Here is a 20,828-nt window from a genome sequence, read left to right as displayed (position 1 = left end):
GATATTCGGTGTCAATGGCGTCATCCCGTCACCACCCGCACTCGCTCGATAAAACCAGCCCCACAGACTTGTTGAAGAAAAAGCCCTACAAATGACTACCATAAAATTATAGCAGTGCAGGTAAGGGGTATGCTTATGATACGTTGATATCCAACAAACGTTTAAGCATCTAGCCTAAACTGTGTGTGACTAATTAGAATCACCACCTTCATCCTCAAAGGAACTCCGCCAGAAATATAGCATTATTATGCCCTCTATCAGTAATTCGTGCATTACTGCCTTCTAAAACACAGTGGCCAGATTTTTTTACCTGGAGAGGTGGCATATATGAAAAGCCCGATATTGAGTCAAATAGTTAGCTCCACTTAACACGTGGCGTCCATAAGTGATTGCCCATCTCTACCCGCTCTCTCTTTCATTTGTGGTCAGCTTGAGGGCATATTTTAGGAACCTCAAAATGAATTTGCCTGGACCACAGTCAAGTCATAATGTTGCTTGCCGATAATATAGCTGGCTGAGAGAGAAAATTTCAACGTTTATCTGCCAAAGCTTCCACAAGTGCCACACGTCTGTCAGTTGCTTGTATCGTGCATCAGATGACCAAACCGTCTCTTCTCTCGTTGCCAAACCCCATTTTACTAAACTTAGCAGAGGGCAGAAGATCATTGCGCACACTATAATGGAAGAATTAGCGACTCTGCCACACATTTGTCTGAACGAAATTAAAAAAGGAAAAAAAAGTAGTTAAAATAGCGTATATCAACGTTTTTCTGTTTGAAAACTGTTTTTCTCATGTGTGCCATCCGAACAAGTAACTGCTTTTTTTGAAGTGGAAAGCCATTAGACTTGAAGTTTGACCTTAGACCTCGTCTTCCCAAATATACTTGGAAACAGACTAGAAGCATGAAACGGTCTTCAAACATGGAAGCTCCGAACCCACTTACAAGGAGTCCAATTAAACTTAGCCTCATTTCCAATGGAGGCCAGGACAGAAAGTAAAAAGCTCATTACTTTACTTAGTTCTGTCAGAAAAAAGCGTGTCTATATATCTAAGCAGCCTTAATTAACTATTAGATTTTTGTTAGCTCTAGGTACACCTGTACTGTGGCTAGATAGTCGGTTGGCTTTTTGCCTTCGAGGAGGAATTACATGATACGTTGAATCTTATTTTGACGACGAGCAATTCCCAGGACAAGTTGACCTATTAGTGCGATTCAGATTTAGCAACCCGTAAATCACGGATATTAAAGAATAACTAAACGAATACGCCGTGACAGTTTCGTGAAGAAAAATAGATGCATTCGGGTGTCTATTTTGAAAAATAACTATGCTGACGTACAAGCTTCTGAAAGCCACTCTTACAGACGATCAGTGCTTGTCCAATATGTTCACAACAAACTAGCGTAGTCCTGCCGAACGGGAAGCAAGGCTATTGGGAAATTTGTCCTTACTACCTAGGTTCATAAACTACAATAATATAACTATAACCAATAAACTATAATCTCCGAATGCACACCGTCTGCTAGAGGTACAGGGACGAGAAGGACGAGTGCAATACACTCGTCAGATGTTCGCACGGGCCATATTTAATCTGGACTTCCGCATAAAACATCTTCATTAACATCTTTCTCATAAGGAACTAACTTCATAATAGCGATAGACGGAGAGACTCACGCGAGGAAAAACTGCGTAGGCGCAAAGCTATGCCCGCGCATCCTACGGCTTGCGCTGTAGTGTCCTATTTAAGAAACTCGAAAGTCGAACGTTATCAAGCCCCTTGGGCAAAGAGTTGGCTAAAAAATATTATATGCATACCTCTAAGCTCACAGCCTACGCCGTTAAGAATAATCTTCGATAAGACGAGATGGCCAAAATATAGTATATCTTTGCTTGTACTGGTTTTACTGAGTGTAGAGGCTAAACGTGAATCGATGTCCATGGTGTGCCGAACGGCCCACCAAGCGTGGGGCCAGGGTGCTCTCTAGCTCTATAACCCCACGAAAATATTCTGCTGCCATAGATTTGTCCTTCTAGCGTTGATCTGTTGCATTTCTATGTCAATATTGGTGAAAGCGCTAAAACTAACATCCATAATCTGACATTGCTACTGTGCATTGAGCGCCAGAGCCTGCTAGCCGTCTTCATTGTGTAACGAAAACATAGCTTATCTTGATATAAGCGATGATTTTTCTAAAAAATTTATTTTATGTGTTAAAATATTTCCGCTACAACAAAAATGAAGTACGGGTGCACAGTAAGCGCCGGCAACAAAATATATGTTAAAATGTTTCAAGGGTATATACATCGTAAGGACATTATTGATCAATAAAAAGCTGATAAAAACAATGCTGAGATGGCCACTTTTATGCTCTTTACCTCAGTCTACGTATCGTTTATAGAATATAGGTTGAACATAGATCGCCAAAACCCAATAGGACAGTGAATGACAGTCCTTTTTCTGAGACCCTGAATATAAGAAATGATGAAACTGGGCGAAGCGACGCGTTTATCATATCGCAAGTAAATGTGCCTATCTAACACATTACACAGCCTATTTATCAACAACAGGAGGCTAATTTCATTCAAGGGATGTTAAATTAAGTATTCCTTCGAGGTTTGTTTCTCATAAAAATTAGATTGCCGAAGTGGACAGCAGAGTGACAATGAAAGCTTTCCAGACGTTACGAAATGTGGCCTGTTGGTATCTTTGATCCCCATGTATGTAATCCTGCTAGACCTATTACTTAATCGCCAGTGGTTGGACATTGTTTTAGCTATCTTTTGTTGTTATAAAGCATAACAAGCTAAGTACCGAGGAGGTACTTTAACGCCTGAGTAACGCCTTTGTCCTAGCGGGAAATAATGATTTATGTTTTAGACGGAAGCTAATGTGACCAAATCATGTTAGGGAAAGATGGCCCTGCTAATAAAGGCCTAAAGTCAATATTGAATTGATCCGTCTACGGTATGATGCGGTCGGATCATATTTTACCACTCAAACGTTAGTCAACGGTTGAAAGTATCTTGTCTCACGAAAAATTCCTCTATGTCAATTGTTGACTTCCCCTAAATGGCGTGCAGCTATGTTAGATTGTTCATACTGTGAAGGGTTGTTTTCCTCTAATTTACGTGTAGAAATTTAGGAAAGGATCCCCTGTCTTACACAGCCGATGTTCTCAAGTTGCAAGGACGAGATCAGGCCGCCCGAATCGACAGGCTCCGAACAACTAAATCTCCATAACATACAAATAGAGTCGTGGTCCTGGTAAATTTTTCTCACGAAAGTGGGCGGGCGGGAGGGAGGCCAAGCCAGACTATACACCGTCAATGCCGAACCCGGTTGGCAATCAACTAAACATCTTAACGATAATTTTAGTAGCTATTCTATGTAGTTGATCATAATACGGCTGTCATCACCATGATCAATATCAGATTAACGGCTGAATGACATAAAAGCATGGTACCTATCGATTGTTCAAAGCAGTAACTCATCGTTACGATATCTATGCTTATAGCTAAACAACGTGTCGGCGGATACAGTCGAGATGGCCGAAGCTGTAAACCAAAAATGCTACAGTTTCTCTGTCCACCCACAACCGATTGGTGCCATCGCTGCTAGCAGACTCTAGCAATCAATAGCGTCTAAATAAATGCTCTATTAGTGGCCATATAGACCCTTCACCCATCGCGGTAAACATGTCGACAACTGCGGACGGCTGTGACTATTGGAGAAGTAGTATCGACAGTTCGACACTATCTCTCACTCATTGGGTCTCTGTCGCTACTCCCTATTTCCCCTGTTCTTTCTATATATTGAAAATTCGAATAGAATCAATAGTGTATAAACGGTAACTGTAAATCAATGAAAAAACAACGACACACTAAAACATGTAACCGCCTAATGTAAAATAGCAACAATAAAATTACTTGATTTTTTATTCATACAGGTTGCGTAGCTGTGGGTCGTTGGCGGGTTAGCCAGAGGCTTGACCGATGAGGCCACCGTGTCAAGAAGAAAAAAAAAACTGAATAGAAAACAAGCGCCTTTACGGGATCAGTGATGATGGAACAAGCTCTATAAATGAATCAATCGATTTATAGTCTTGCCCTGGGGCAATAGCCACCTAGAACGGTACAATACGATACGGGTTTACGTTAACTGATCGTTGCTACCAGCGCAAATCAGTTGGTACTTGAAGGAAGTTTGAGACAGCGGAGGGGTCTGCTCGCGAACGAACAGTTTACCTGTACACCGGCCTGAGTAGCACCATTCTAGAATAGGTCGTAAGCAGTATCTAAAGACGAGCAGCACGCTTGTCTTTTCGAACTACTGGCAAGAACCAATAATTCTGAGGATGCGGCCACTGTAGCCAGGACAAACGTGTGTCATGGTAAGACCCCCTGTATGCAGTATGCCACTACTGAAAACACAAGCTCATAACCGTTTAGTTAAATTGAACCCGTATTATAGCTGAACTGTCTTGGTCTTCATTCAGTTAATTAGAGCAAAGGTTGTATTCACTTAACAGTCGACGTGAAAAAAGCGCTATGATTATCGATTCATGAAATTATTCCTGCCAACGTTTCCAACTTAGAAAGGCATCTCTCACGTTACGAATACACTACGGAAAAAACGAAAAAAATTTGTATTTTTTATTGTAACGACAAAGTGGGGTCATAAAAACAATAGCTTTCTGTGCATCTGAAGCATCTTGCTAAAAGTGTTCTCCAGCAGCACTCTCTTTGTACAAGCAAACACCCATAGATACATGCGGAGAAGTTTGACCAGTCGGTAGTCGTATGTTACTAGCCCTCGAAACAACGGCTACGACCGACTTGTTACAAAATGTACACAAGGGCTCAGGCCCTTCCGCGAACCAGCTAGTAAATAATACAACAGTGCATAGTGTAGAGTGAATAAAGTTTGCTATCATCTTCTGCGCAATATAATGCTAGAACAAGCAGATTATCTATCGAATCAACACAATATGTTATGTCCCATACCGATTTGGCCTATTAGCTCAATTGTCCTATGATGTAAGTAAACTCAACGAATCGTTCCATGTTTTGAATCACGTATTTTCAGTAAAAGTTCACTGAATGAATTAAAACTAGCTGTGAAAAATTTTCTCATAGACGATCCTGTTTACATCCTTCTGTAGTAGACGCACCACGAGGACGTAAACACGGCAGTACAAATATGGCTATGCAGAACGGCACACATTGTATCATTTTCATCCCGGTCGGGAAGCGACTGTAATACCTCTGTGGTATTATAATGGTTCTTCGAGTTACCTGGTGCGGTTCATTATAGCCCCAGGTGTAAAAAAATTGCTACGGCAACTATTGTATGTTACACAAACAAGACATAAAGCTTGAGAACAGATAGCTCACGCAACAAGGGACCTAAATCAATAGCGGACATAATAATACATACCAATAAAATTTCAGTCCGACTTAGCAGCGGAAAGAATATCACCATCGTAGTCATTATTATCGTCGCCGTCATTATGACAGCAACAATAGCAGTGATAGCAACCATAGCAGCAGCAGCAGCAGCAGCAACAACAACAACAACAAAAACAAAAAACACACAAATTGGTCTTAGGAACGTTTGACTAATAAAAAGCCTAATATTTTTCAAATTGCATTAAGTGTGTTTTTATTTCACTCACGAAGCGTATTGGGAGCAATTTTTTAAAATGAATAAGTCTAAATTTATTTTATGCTGTAGTTTTAGCTTCTGCCTGCACAAAAACAATCTAAATTCATTAAGATCAGGTACCTAATACTATGTAGAACGTGTCGTAAAGCGCTGTAAATTAAATGGCCTGAACTTAACCTGATCTCAAGTATCAGTCGCATGCCCATGGGTTTCTGTCAAAGGCTCATCTTCTGCTCTGCTCAGTGTAAAAAGTTGCTTTGCTATAAGTTTCTAATCAATCCATTTACAGCAGAAACAACGATCCTGCTATATTTATGCTCTCAAAGTTAAGCTTAGTCAATTGACTTCATTTATCCGAAAAATAATACGATTGAGATCAGTTCTATTGATCCAAGCTTACCACAAGTTCTCTTCCAAGGGACCTCTCTCACGTTCGCTGCTTGATACACTCCAGCTGATACTATTGTTTTTGCTACTGCTGCGACCACATACGCGAATTAAAAAATGGCCTTTGACATTTTTGCCACTAGCGTCCTACGTCAATGTGTTTGCAATGAAGCCAGCTATTATGATGTTGGCATTGAATAGAAAGCTGATTGGGGTCCGGTTTACGATGCAATGGGTGAAACGGGACGATAAACAGAGAGCGGACCTGTTTTGCCGCGCGTGTCACGGTACAATGCAGAACAGCGTTTCTATAAACCCTAAGCACAGCTTAACTATTGGTTGCAGTGTATTCCGCGGTATATCTCTTTCCCCGATTATGTTGTTGACTAGCTATTCAACTAAGGAGCTCGCAGATGCAAGAAGACCGTACACAGTAGTTGTTTGAATCATATCTCTAATGTTGAGGCTTCTGCTCATGGGTTACTGCCATACACTACTAGGTGATCCACACGGCATATTTGGCACGAGCGGGGAAAAATAACTAATGGCTTTTTGTTGATTTATGTCCGATTGGTTCTACATCCATAAATTTTATTTAGTCGATTCGGTCTGATGTATTTTTCGTGCGTTCCTGATCAATTGTTGCACCTGAAAACGAGAAATGCCAAGTAAGACTCCTAAAAATCAGTCACTAAAAATTATTTCCTGAGCAGTCAATACCGCGTTTTTTCAAAAGGCAGATACAGAAAGGCTGTCAGCTTGAAAGTAAACGAAGCCATTAGGAAAGTTGGCTCACGGTAAGATTCTGCTGACTTAATTAATTCAACATTATAGACGATTCCCTTGCCTTTTATTTTAAATTATTTAATAAAAATAATTGTTGCGTTCTAAAGTAGAACTGGCGCCATTGCTGTTGCTGCTGTGAATTTGCACCCAGATACCTTTATATTGATTATTTGTGTCGGCCAATTAGCCCGATGGATCTATTATGAAACAGCATACATAGAAAGACGTCCTACCAGCCTTGTCTAAAAGAAGGTCTACCTTAGACCTTACAAACTTGTTTTTAGTAATAAAATAGATCTGATCCATTAACGAAAATTTAAAATAAATTTTGGTTGCCGTTGTCAAACATTTTTACAAGAGTGCATTTGGAACTAACGCATTTATTGATCATCACCTTCAGTAACAATAAGTGTTGTGATTAACGGAAACACGTGGTGTGGAAAATAAGCACAAAATGTGTACCTTAATTGGCACGTTGAACATGCTCGCTTTTGTTATACGGCCTGCTTAACAGGGACTAGCCAAATGTTACAGATGATTATGTATCTCAGTTGCGATTTGTCTCGTCTGTCATCGAATCGAGTTCGAAAGGAAAATTCTCATTTAAGCTTCATAAATTTTTATGGAAAGGAAATTTAGTTTTTTTCTATTAACAGCTATCTATTTTATAGATCCCGGAGAGCTTTTCGGTGAAACTTACTAATTCAACAAAACGTGACATTAGAATAATCAGGTTCCAAAGACGGACGGCCAGGGTTCTAAGGCGGAATTGTTTAGCTAAACCCGTGAACCCAGCTTCAACAAAGGTTCTACTAGGAAAGCTACCGACTCTTCTATAGGTTATAGCTGTTATTGAACAATAGTAAGGAATGTTAAAGATATAGTTAGCTATGATAAAAGTATTTTACTATCAATTTTCCATGGTTTGCTGATGCAGGTAAAGCCTAATGGTTAAAAAGTTAATCAACTTCTTAAATATTCGGTCAAAGGATATTAGGATTATCCAATAATTATACTTTGATTGTCAAAATTTCGAATCGAATTATTTTCAGCGAAAGAAGCTTCTTATACTTGACCGCTTTAACCCGAATTATATTTTTTCTTTTTTTTCAATAAAAGCATTGTTCTTTGGTCAACGACAATGCCAATATAGACTTCTAATGACGGCGAATTACAGATTGTAACTTCATCATTATCATATGTAGACGGATAGTTACAAACAAACCGCAAAATAACAGAAATAGCTCATAGGGGAGATGCTCAGAAAGTGTTTCGTGTTTTGCGCTTCGGGAAGACTCTCTCACTAAAATTAGCTTGTTAAAAGTGCATTACTGGGAGCGTGGTGTTTTCCTTTTGGATCAGGTAGGTTCTTTTTTCTTTACTATATTCCAGTGGTAGGTGTTCTAAGTCAAACTTAGGCCAGGTGCAAAGAAACTCCGAACATTATTTCAGAGCAATCAGCCATTACAGTTGGGCTGATATTGGCTGATATTTGAAAGGACTATACGGTCGTGATCGAAAGCCCCCAAACAGATTTTCCTGATAGATCCGCAATTGAACCTTATTGTCCTTGCCGCCAGGCCGAATTATGGTCAGTTCGAGAGAATCGAATTCTGTGCCTGACATTCTGTTCCAGTTTTAGTCTTGTGTAGTATATTTAATGGGCAAACTTTGCAACAGTAAAGTCAGCAGCTTGGAAATCTCGTTGCCTGACATGAACGAATACAACGGTGTCCTGTAAGGTCGCTCATTAGTGTCTTTCAAGTAGCAAACATTACTGCTCTAATTTATGTATTTATAAATCCACAAGTGCAATTACTGCTTCCAGTTATATGTGCCCCTCTACATAAGCCTACCTTCAAGTTATTCTACACAAATGACGTTGTTTTGAAAAGGTTGCCTTGACTGGCTGTGATATCTAGTCGTTAAGTAGTATCCAAGCTAGATGGACACGAATCGGGTTCTTCTTGTTGCTCATTTATCGAATATTAATGGACAAACACTACTGAAGACAACTGGAATTGCATTTTCTATTTACTGCCCATCTTCTATAAAGGGAAATCTAATAATTTAAAATATATTTTCAAATAAAATAGTTACGAGGTTATTGTGCGCGAGTATGTAAACATCCCTTGAACCGGTTAGCTTTTTAAGACTGAAATTAATACGGAACCCGAATCTGCCTCAGTAAACACGACGCGTTCGATTCTCCCATGACTGAGAGCAAGAAAATGAATTGTTTGACCCAGAGCTATCGGCTCGCACCGATATTAGGGATCAAATTTGCTCTCATTAGATTTGCTGAACTACTCATTATTAAAAATATGGATCTTCTTGGCCTAATAATGGGCTTCGACGTCAATAATGCTTACGCCAGCTATAACTAACTGAAACAGTGAACCGACAAAGAAAATCTATTTTTTCAGTAATGATTAGTTTAGTGAAGCTCAAAGAAGGAATTTTTTTTTTTTTCATATATATTTAGATATGTATACTTCTCTTCTGTTCCTAGGTTACATGTATGCAGTACTGACTGCACTTGCCAAGCGTAGAAGTTAAATACGGTCCTTTCAGTTAAAGCAATCTCTACCGTTATATTTTTGGAGGGCAGCAAAAGTCCGATTAATTTTTTATTATTCAACTATAAAAACTGACAGATAAACACTGAGGTGTGACTTAAACTAGAGATCGGTGTTACTTTAATGATTCGCGTGATTGCTTCGTAAGTAATGTGCTTGCCTAAAGACACTCGATTAGCGACTTTAGGCTTAGGCTGGCACACCAAGAAACATAGTGGTCTGAGAGCTTCTGGGTTTTAGGTTAGAGACAACCTTTTGGTTTAGCCGTATAGTTTATTTCAATACAATCAATGTGTTTCAATCTTCATCGGTACCCACTATTAACATGGCATGGTTACACAGGTTGACAGGTGAACGCAGGCTTAAGATGGCGCGTTGATGTCTGACCGTGAAGGCGTCGAAGACGTTAAAGATCAACGAAGTTCTCGATATCGATGGCAGTAAGATTGACTTGCTAGCTGCCGTGTGATAGTTTGCACATTAAGGTTAATTAATTATTAACTGATTACTAAAATGAAAAAAAAACAATTAACGTACCGACAGGGAAACACGCGCTTTGCTACGCTGAGGAGAGCTAGATTTTGGCGTTCTCAATACGACCTTATTGGATTTCAAAAGAACTTGATGCCTCAAGGTTATCTGCCTCTCTAGACAGATAGGGTTAGCTTTAGCCCCTAGGCTACCTCCTCTTATCCCGTCGTTTATCGTTAGAGGTGCATTTCTAAAATACATGCAATCGGAAGAAATCATTATGAGACCGAAACTGTCGAGTCCGCAAGCATAACATCACGACCTCATTAAAGTGTAAGAGAATTTGTCGGTCAGCTTAAATTAGTAGTTAACCGAACCATAACTTATTATTATATCGAAGTGCGTCTGTCTCAATACGCTAACGGTTAATAAAGATTATAGTTTTTTTCAATGGTACCTGTTTGCATATAACTTTTAACAAGCAGTTGGCGATTATCAAACTGAATGCAACATTATACCTTAGATCTACAGCCATATTGGTCAACGAAGTCGTTAAGCGCTTGTTCCTTCGTTTTTTTGCCTAGTACTAGTTCTTCAAGATGACCACCGTCGGAGCTGTGCGACCAGCTCGAGAACTAAACTCATCAACAGCATTTATAGGTGACTACGCAAATCTGTGGCCTTCCGTGTTTGTCATTATGTAAGCATAGCTAACTATGTGTTCACGTAAATATCACAAATTGTAACGTGTACATCTCCTTCTACGTAAGCGACGTTAATTTTAAATTTAAGTTGAACCCAGTTCAGTCTTCGTTCGTGTTAACAACGGCTAGCCCCGACAACCGCCACGAGCCCAGCGAATCGCGGGCTATTAATTGTTGTCGGACAGTTGTGCGTGTGCATAGAAGTTGCTACTGCTGCTGACGTTTCTAAATTAGCGGACTTTCATGCTATCGGTGTTTCTATTTCATGATGGTTTCTACGAGGGTCACTGCTCTGACTTCTTACTTCTTCATTTTAGCCTCTACCACTTCTGTTGGCGGCATTGTGTTCCGTTGTCGCTTAGAACACCGCTTTTCTTAGAAAACAGAAGGCCAGGCAGCCTTATTTGCTTTTTCTTGGTTTTTATGTCGAGACATACAACAGCAGACGCTTTCCTATTCTGCTCTCTTCTCCACTTTGCTATCTGGCTTAAACTTCTGATCCCCTACCTTATGACTCCGTCCGCCTTTGCCATAAGTGGGCTCTGGTCTCCTTTCAAGACCCCAACATCGCACCTATATAATCCCCACTTTCCTTATAGGGTTAGTAAAACAGCCCTGTTACAGCCCTGCTTTCTTCTCCTTCTATATAGAAGTCAGTTCCCGCCTCAAGCATTTTACTGAATACCGTATCAACTGAAAGAAGCCGACAGAGGTTCGTTCATGTTGTGAGAGGCCATATGCACAACTTCTCGTTTCGGAGTTAGCGTCAACCCGAGGGGGCTATTTGATTCAACTACGTAAATTCACTGGCCTCGTTGCGTTTTATTTAAAGTACATTTAGCGGTTTCTTCTGCTAGACTAAGTCGTCACGTGGGAGATTCTATGAAGGTATGGGCCTATTTATTACAGAAAGTAGGTGAACTTTTGGCAAAATGCATGAAAGCCCATTTGTGATATGAAAAACGTATTGCTTGGCAAATATAAAAGCGCCCTGACAAAATAGATTTTCGTGACGGAATAAACATTCAGGTTTACCTTGGAAATAGAGGGGTTAAATGAGTAATGAAATGAAATATTTATCAAGTATCTTTTCTCGAGGGGACCACGAGCACATTCCTTAAATAAATTGAAAGTACAAGTAACCCGTATTTATAGGAGGTATTCTCCGGAGTGTTCCTCAAACTTTCACTTCCACTTCCTGAAGATTATAGTATTTATGGGCTAGAGAAAGTTTTCATGGACACATCTCAATGGATCTTGAAATTGGCTGTTAATGCTCTTGTCCGAAATTGGGTTTATTTTGTTTGCCTGAGATGATGAATGTACAGATACCGCATAGAAAGTCCGATCGTGTTACGTTTAACTGGATGCCGGAGCTCGTTAGGAATATACAGCAGATTTAATAATTTCACAGAGTGGTCGGTAATCTTAAAATGTACTACAATTAAAAAAATGGGTATAGCAAAGGGTATAATAAATAATTATCTGTTTATCTGTCGTTCGTCTTGTCTAATGCGCCCTCTTTACTGGCGTTTGAAATAAGAAGGATAGTGTTATGCGCATCCTTGCGTCGCAAAGGTTTGCTTCACGAACTTCCTAGGCCAACTTAAACTTTGCAAGTCTATGCTGAACCACTGAGAGATATTTAGAATCCACAAGTATCATAAAAAGGTGTCGCAGTTATTAACATAGTCCGTATCTAATAGCCATCTATTTTGTTATTGTTGTCAAGTGTTACAACGCCCTCTTTGCTGTATACTTGTACGGCTGTGATCTGTTCCCTTGCTGATCAAAAAGCAGAGTATAAATATCCGATTATTTATTTTCACTTGCTTCATAATACACAGTGTCGATTTTTTGCCAAGTAATGGCACGGTTCCCGTACTAGCCTTACACCCACGGAAACAGGCTTCGAGGGACTGCGAGATGTCTCGTTGTATCACTGCGCCGTAATCGCGGCCTCTGTTGTACCATTGAGTCAAAGGCCTGACACCTAAGCACCGTTCTACCGGGTTTCTGTATCGATAGAATTAAGAGTCGACTCGTGAGAAGGACATCATTAATTTTGAATCACTTGCCTCTATACGGCTCAGGGATAAGGGTTAGACGAAGGTGGTGGCTTAGCTGCTTCGAATGAAGTGCATTTTACTTCAGGGGAGGCGTTAGCAGTTGGCGTCGGGTCTCCCACTCGTCGCTTTTACCATGTCCTATCAAATTTTAGGCTGTGCCTCACTGCCAACAGGAGAAGCAACACGCTCAAATGAGCCAGTTCACATTTAAAAGATGGTTGTTTTGCATGAAGTTTCTTCTACAGAAAAAATAAGACCGTGAAAAATAAAGTTTAGGCAGCGGCCTTGGCTGTTCTTAGTGTAAACCTGTTGAAGCTGAAACGAAATCTTGGCAGGTGGTTAGTTAGCTTTCCAAACGCTCGCAGTTACATCAGCATTATGAAGCTACTTTATTCAAACACGTCTTAGAATAATATGCATGAGGTAGAACTCTACACCGCCGCAGGCCATGTCGAGTGAACTGATGTTAATCATAAAATAGATACGATCATATAATAGCGAAAATAGGACCGATGGTTCGGAAAATGAGTACAATTATTCTTAATAACGCTATTAATGCCCGATAGAATGATTCATAGAAGTAACAGGTAATTGTCAGTAATTGTTCATAGACTTGAAAAAAAATTACATATGAATGATGCATTGCTTAACGGTCAGAACAACGTTGTCTCCTACTTGAAACAACAAACGAAGAGTCTGAGAGAAGCAATCGTTGACGGTTAATTGAATAAACCCCAGTGTATCAAAAATATGTTTTGCTGTGTTTTCCGATAATCACCTATGGGTTGCATCTTGGCCATCCCTTTCAATGCCATGTTTTCCCCGAATGCATCATGAACTAGTAAACGGGATGAATTAAATGAACACACACGACAAAATATTATTTACTTCGCTTAAATATAACACGTACACCGAACTGCAGGTTATATCGGTCACGATACTACTTCAGCAATATTTACTCGTAAGCATGCATATATCGTAAGGATCTTTCCTCGTTTTTTTCGTTTGCCTTTCTCAGTGACCAATCGGCTTGCTTGAGGTGAAGAAGCTATTCAGTTATCTAGGACACGTCCTTAACCTTTACTGTGGTCAGAACCACGCTCCAGTCTTGACTTACCTAGCCATCAAAGTATCAACCCGAGAACATGCTTTCCTAGCCAGCTTCCTGACTGGCTTATTGGCCTGCCCACCTTACCCACCAGACCTCCAGACAACCTACCTTAGTTCTTGGTCGCGTCCTCTCTTCTTTTTTGGCAGGCTGTTTTTTTCTCTTTTTTTCGCTCGGCTGCTCCCGATCTACGACAGGATGACAGACTCCGATTAGGCGAATGCCCTGGGTGATCGTGAACGCTGACTCAGGAGCACCTCACGCACCACACATCGGCCAAACCCAGAACAGCATTTTGCTATGACTGACTCACTAATTCTGCTCGCTGGACTTCCTAGACTCCGCGCGCGCACACAAACATACACATGCACACGCACTCACAGGCATACACATACAGACACCCAGTCATCAGCACTAGTATTAGCGTTTTCTACCGACTTCTTTTGACTCACGACGCACCCACAGCAACATACATCAGCGGCGACGAAATGGGTCGAGGCACAACTGAAAGAAGCACCAAAAGGCACTGCTGTGGGTGCAGGGTAGGAAGGAGAACACAATCCTGCATAAACAGACAAATCTTGTTGATGCTAGTGTTGAATAATGAGAAAACACTTGCAGATCATTTGATTGGATACTGACATGATGACTAAGTAACAATGACTAGTTCCGTTTTCATTTGACCTGCGTTGTTCCCGGTTGAACCCAAAGGCCATTTTCTGAAGAAAGAACGTACATTATTGCACCGGTTGCATGCCGCTCTTCCGCAAGCGATAAACTTTTCGGAGGGAGTATATTTGATTACGATTCGTTCTTATCGCACTTTATAATGATACAAATACCGTATTTTTTGTCGCTCGGCCATTTTTTCTTTCCGACGTCGACTTATGGTCTCCTCAAGACGGGAAAACTACTTCACTTTCATACTGTAGCCATTATCAGTAGTACGACAAGGTGCTCGTCTTATGTGAAAAATCGAAATCGTAGCACACCGAAAAGCACTCTCGCGGCAACAACGGTAAAAATGAGCCCAAAAATCAGCAATATGAGCACAGCACACAGAACAATTTCAATAGGTGGCAAATCGGAAGTTTCAACATAGCGCAATTAGAACGAATCAATTAGTCGCAATTAGCTTCTTACTACGGCCGGCGAAGTAGATGACGCTCCATGACGACAACGACGGAGGTCGTGGAGTGGCCGCAGGCGACAAATACGAAACTGACGATTCCATCGCAGCAGTATCCTCAGAGTTTTGATGGTATTATTGCAACATCGTTGATGATATAATCGCTGAAATAGCAAACCGAAACGTAAGCAAAACCAGTAGAGGGAGAGCCCGCGAGTTTCGTTCTGGCGTGCCGCAGCGCAGCATGATTCGATTCCAAAATACGCCTCAGTTATAGCCTTCAGCTTAGCGGCCAAATTCCTGGTGGATTCCTGCTAGTACCTATCGTAGCAGTAGTTGTAATAGTAGGTTTTACTACGAAAACAATTACACGGAACAAAATAGATCGGGGCAGTGATTAGCTCGCAAGCTCTGTTGTGTTTGCCCCGTTGTTTGGTCGAGTTGGTCCCTTCCCTTTGCACCTAGTGACCAGCACTAGCTCTCTCCGTCAATTCTACTCTGGTTACACAGCTGCTGACCGCGAGAGCTTGCCCCCCTGTGCTGAAAGTGGTTGGTGTTGCTGCTGTTTCTGTTTGACGTGGTGGTGGCAATGGAGGGGCCTCGACCCACCGCCGCTGTGGCGGAAGGGGGTGTGATGCCCGCGAAGGTGGCGAGGGCTGGAAGACCCTCGATTCCCCTTGTTCTCTTGGCGGCGTTCTCTTCCCTTTTATTTTCGACAGGCCAAAAGACAGACAGACGACAAGGAAGCAAACAACGAGCCGCTATCCCCATCAGCACTGGTGACGCTGGTGTGGTTCAGCAGAAGCAGTTTGTTTGTTTTTTCCTGTTTGATCCCCTCGACAGCGGTAAATGACAGGGACCGCTTGTCTCTTCGTTTCTTGGTGAGACGCCGAGCGTGCAGTGGCTTCGATGTAGGACGCTGCTGCTGTTGCTGCCCTAGGCTGTGCCACACCGAATACACAACATAAGCTGCTTGATCGTCGTACCGCTGTCGACAGGAGGTGATTGCTGCTTTGTTGGGTCCTGAGCGCATGCGCGATAGGCTGCTGCTCTTGCCGTTAATTGTTGTCGTCGGGGTCGTGGGGAAAGGGTACTAGTCATAGGGTAGCGGTAATCTTGTTCTCCTTCTAGTAGTTGTCGTAGGTGCCCTAGTTCTACCCCGTTCAACCACACCGCTCAGTTTGTCTACCAACGTTCTTCGAACCGCGAGCGAGGAGTGCACAGAACTCAATGTCGCGCGAATCGCGTCTTCCCCAGCATCAGCAGAAGGCCCGACCCCGGTTTACCAGCTCCCAAACTCCGACAACCAGCTTCGTAGCTATAAGAGAAGGCTTTTCTGGGGTGACGCAACGACGAGCTGGGGCCGGTAGTGTTAGTGGTATTGGAAAAGGGGGAGGGGAAACGGGATGACTGTCCAGAGTAGCACGTTGGCGTGGCCTGATTTGGTCGCTAAAGTAAGCTTTGCGGTTCGTTGGCGGTCGAGTGGGCACGTGAGTGAATGGGTCACACCAAGAAGGCCGGCAATAAAGTAGCATGCCTGATTGGTTGTTCGTTCTTGCGTTTGTAGCATGAAAGCAGCAATGGCAGCTGCGAGGCGACTGGCGAAGAGTCCACTGCCGCATATCTCTTGCGTGTGTATGGGTACCCTCTCGCTACTTCTCTTCGTAATCGATTGCTGTTGTTGTCGACATCATCCTTATCGTTATTGTTGTCGTTGTCACTCACGACGTCGATCGACGTCCTCGTCAAATCTCGTGAAGAGCGGAAGAATTGTAGCCCGAATAGTTTCGTCAGGTTGGCCCCCACCCTCGACCCTGCCTGGCCTCTACCGCCGTTAGGTCCTACTTTCTTGGAGTTTGTTAACATTAACCAGCCGGTCGGCCAATTGCTTCTATACCGGCGGATCGTTATTTGCCACGGATTGCCCGTATAGCAGAGGCCGCCATTGATGGCCCGAAGCAACTGTCGTCGAAAGACAAGCTGAGGGAACTTCTTGCAAGCGCCCTTCCGGCTTCACAATATAGTACATGCAGCATAGCGTTATGTCACCACGACTAGCAAAAACAGGAATCAATCAATTGACCAACTCATGTAATGAAGGAAACGAAGACATCTTGCTGAATTAATATTCCGCCGCAATAGACAGACTTTTGTCTTTTGTCGAATAAAAATTGCCCCTACGTGAAGTACTTCTGACAATATGCCAATATCTATTGTATTTACGAAGATTATACCAGAGCGGTGGCCGTAGCGTCGCAGACGAAACCATTTGAATGATAAAAACTCCTCCCTTAATTCGTTTTACTTCTCCTACGAGAGTGAAAGCAAAGGCAATAAAAATACATCAAATAAAGAGAACATCTAGAAGATATACACTAAAAAAAGGTCAAACTATAGGTTTCTTTTTGTTTAAGATGATTACATTTTTTCTCAAAAATCGCTATAATGTAAAATCGTACATCAACGTCCTTATTACAGTTATTGGTAATGCCGTAATATTTGTATATGCATCGACAAATATTAGTCAAAATACATCAGCTAACTCAAATTTACGAACGGGCTATAGGATCGTTAAAGGCTCCCAGAAAAGGGTTATTGCGTACATATGGCGTTACTACATCAAACTCGCCATCTTGTTTGGTTTCCGTAAGAACCGCTTAATTGATTGAGAGGGATGAAGAAAATCAACACGACTGCGTAGGTCAGTATAGAAGGGCCGGCGTCCTAAGGAAACAGCAAACACTGTTGTCGCAGCAAACACTGAAAACGGACGAATGTTTACAAGGATGAGATTAAGCAGCTTCAGTTGTAGTGAACATTAGGACAATGGCATACACGAGCTTCAAAATGAACAACGGAGAAAAGAGCGTGCTATTATACACTTGCCTGAGTTTTCTATCTATGAAAAATGCATGGCTGAGTATACAAGACTGAAAAAAAACATTGTCGTGGGTTATTTCTAGATGGCATTCAGCTAAACATTGTCTTGTGAACTCATAGGGTTTGATCGTAACATCGAACAGAGTCGCTGTAAAGATGCGAGCGCCATTTGCGGCGTGGACCGTAAGTGACCAGAAACGTACCAGCTCCTTAAGGCTTGCTTGATTTGAGGAGGTCTCTGTGTAGAGATAGCGATTGTAGGGTGTGGTTAAGGGTTAGCCTCAAATGAGTCACTATAATATAATTATGGTAATTTTCTTATCCTATACAGTACGTCAATAGCCATCCAGAAACCGTTGCCGATAATAAAGCTGTGATAATCAACAACCAGTTACTTAGAAACTATATGTTCATCGTACTTATTTCAGCTTTCTTTTGTAGAGTTTTATTATATCCCAAATAAGATTCCCCTATTTTATAGCCCGCATTGTAAAAACTCGGTATATTGATGTAAAGCTTTATGAATGAAATATTGTAGTCTCGTTTTTTTTTTTTTTGATATATATATATGCATTAACAATTTGTAAGTCTCACAAGTAGTTTTTTCATTTCGGGTTGGTGTGGCCTTTTCTTGGAGACCTTATGAAAAATAGTCACACACTGTGTTCTTTCATAGTTCACCTGAATATGAGGACAACATGACTTGGTGAATATTCGCAGCTTCTTCGTGGCCTGTTTTGCGGCCACAAATCAAATATTACGTGGATTGATAAATCTTTTTCAAGCTTATTTAATTACATCTGTACAGTTTCATTGGGCATACTCTGCATTGTAAGTTATGAATGCTTGCTAACTGCTTGATAGAGTTTTCGAAATCCGTTTGAACTATAGATGCTCGACAGATAATTCCATACAACTGTCTTCACTTCTGAAGTCCTATTGTAAATTTTCCGATACACGTCATAGACAATATTTAATTATAACTACCATCTATAGCTTAGGGATACTTAATGTAAACATTAGCTATAAAGCAGTTTTTATTAATTCGAATTAAGAATATACCTAATTTGTGGCATATCTTGCAGCATTACACTACGGGCATACCTCTCAATAGCATGCCTGTCCTATATTTCTCAAAGTACTTGACCCAGATACAGGAATGAATGCCCCATCGTTATCCCAACGGTTTATGAAAGTTTAGCTTCTCGATTTGAAGAAGCTGGTTCTACTAATACGGAATATGTTGTTCATTTATACTACACGATTTCGTGGAATAACTATGAGGCTAGAACATAGGTAATGGCAATTTTTGTCCTCAAATATTATTCATCCCTACTGAATGCATTGTTTATTAACTTCTACATACCATTTGAGGGTATTCTCTCACCCCTACACGCCGGTTAGAAGTGAATGGAACTTGAACCTCGATTTCAAGCTAAGAAAATTCGTGTTTCTGGTGGAAAATAGTAATTTTTTTAATATTTGCTCTATCTCGTCTCTTGCAGCTTAGGACACTTGTGCCATTGTTGCGACGGTTCCGCGTTTGAAAAGACTGCTCAAAGGTAGTTATACTGAAGGGTATGTTTCGTCTTCTTCAGTTTTACGATGCCATTTTAGAACGTTCTGTTGAATATAACGTTTGACATTTCCACCAAAATTCTTGTAACACATTTAAGTAATTGGCATCAGCCATTCTACCATAAGAAAACAAAAGTTTAGTTGATGTTTTGCTTGAAATGTCACAACACACTGATAAATTTACGTAGCATTGCTGCGCATTGTGTTAGTTATGCGGTAGGTGCAATGATCCCGATCGACTGCACCGTTTACTTCGATGTAGATTTCCCACTCTGTACAGTTTTCATAAAGAAGCTACGCAGCCTGCTCATATTTTTCCAACACTTTTTCGGTAGAAACGTTTTACTCATCGGTCCAAATCATTTTCAGTAACATTTGCCATTGTTGGAACGTAACTTTTCTATTGGTATCCTGTTAAAATACGATAGGCATTCGATTTACTACAGTCATAAAATAGATTTTTGGATCATTCGGCTAGTTCCTTCCAGTATTTTTTGTCGGTAAAACTCTCGGTATGTTCTTCGATTTTTCGGATTGACGTCTGTGAACATCCTGAACAATTGCAGTCATTTCAGACTTATGCTTCATCTGATTAATTGTGAATCGCATGGGTAAATCTATCTGAAACTCCCTGCGATACGATCAATGTGCTTCTACATTTTCATACCTCCAATAGTATTTCAAGCTAAATTCTTGTGATTCGAAAGCTAACAGTGGTTAATTTTTTATTTTATTTTTATATATATATTAATTTATTATTTATAACAATTTATTACACCCTCAAAAAAGGAATAGTTAGAAAGATCTGTTCTACATTGGACAGTTTATACATTTTGTGGTACATGTTGTATATACACACATAACTAAAGAAATATCGGTGCGTGTGGCAAAGCCTGTTGTCGTGTTGAATGAAAATTAAATAAACACCGTACTGAATTTGTTAATTTTACAAAATATTTTTTTTAGTCTTACCCCTACTCCAGAGCTAGTATTGCAAGGCAGTATTTACAAGACTCTTACGTTAAACGTAAGCTCCTGAACGCTAAAATTCGTGTCACACAGATTTGTACGACATTGTTGTTCAATACCAGACTATCAAAACATTGTGGTATCAAACGAGTCAGCCTTTAATACCAGAATAATATAAGAATAATCATCGTTGGCAGTACTTACCCCTTACAGCTTTGTTTGACTGAAATGTTGTGTTGTACTCTAAATGAAAAAATGCTCAGAGCAGGCAGAATTCTATCACATTGTCTGCCACTTTCCACGGAATACACGAACTATTTGCTATCTTCAAAGACTTGTTTGTTTATTCATCTAACTATCACATTTCTAAAGCAACGATCTATACTACACGATAAAGGTAATTTATAAGAGACATCACCAATATTAATTGCTGGGACAAGGGTACGAATGTTTACGGCACAACAAAAATATGCATTTGCTTAATTACGGTATGCATAGCCAGT

General features: G+C 40.8%; 1 protein-coding gene and 1 long non-coding RNA gene across 15 annotated transcripts in view; one reads left to right on the top strand and one right to left on the bottom strand.

Annotated features, from left to right (window-relative positions):
* The window catches only part of LOC111243944 (solute carrier family 35 member F3-like), a 107,697-nt gene extending 86,891 nt beyond the window's left edge, over nucleotides 1-20,806 (bottom strand). For 3 of the 14 annotated variants that reach the window (XM_086979330.1, XM_086979331.1, XM_086979333.1), the window contains exons 1-3: nucleotides 13,881-15,901; nucleotides 6,066-6,700; nucleotides 5,438-5,456 (exon numbers count right to left, since the gene is read on the bottom strand). The gene's annotated coding sequence lies outside the window, so the exon portion shown is untranslated. Of the gene's footprint in view, nucleotides 1-5,437; nucleotides 5,457-6,065; nucleotides 6,701-13,880; nucleotides 15,902-20,529 lie in introns of those variants that run through there. The other 11 variants (XM_086979327.1, XM_086979328.1, XM_086979329.1 and 8 more) reach the window with 7 other exon arrangements.
* Nucleotides 7,026-19,328, top strand: LOC147757217 (uncharacterized). Its single transcript, XR_015320449.1, has 4 exons — nucleotides 7,026-8,200; nucleotides 9,760-10,221; nucleotides 10,473-10,548; nucleotides 19,284-19,328. It is a non-coding gene; the product is annotated as an uncharacterized LOC147757217 (long non-coding RNA).
* Nucleotides 20,807-20,828: the final 22 nt, after the last annotated feature.

The sequence above is a fragment of the Varroa destructor genome, unplaced genomic scaffold (assembly GCF_002443255.2).
Source record: "Varroa destructor unplaced genomic scaffold, Vdes_3.0 BEIS01000002.1, whole genome shotgun sequence".
NCBI classification, from domain to species: Eukaryota; Metazoa; Arthropoda; class Arachnida; order Mesostigmata; family Varroidae; genus Varroa; species Varroa destructor.
This window is presented reverse-complemented; position numbering and strand designations above follow the sequence as displayed.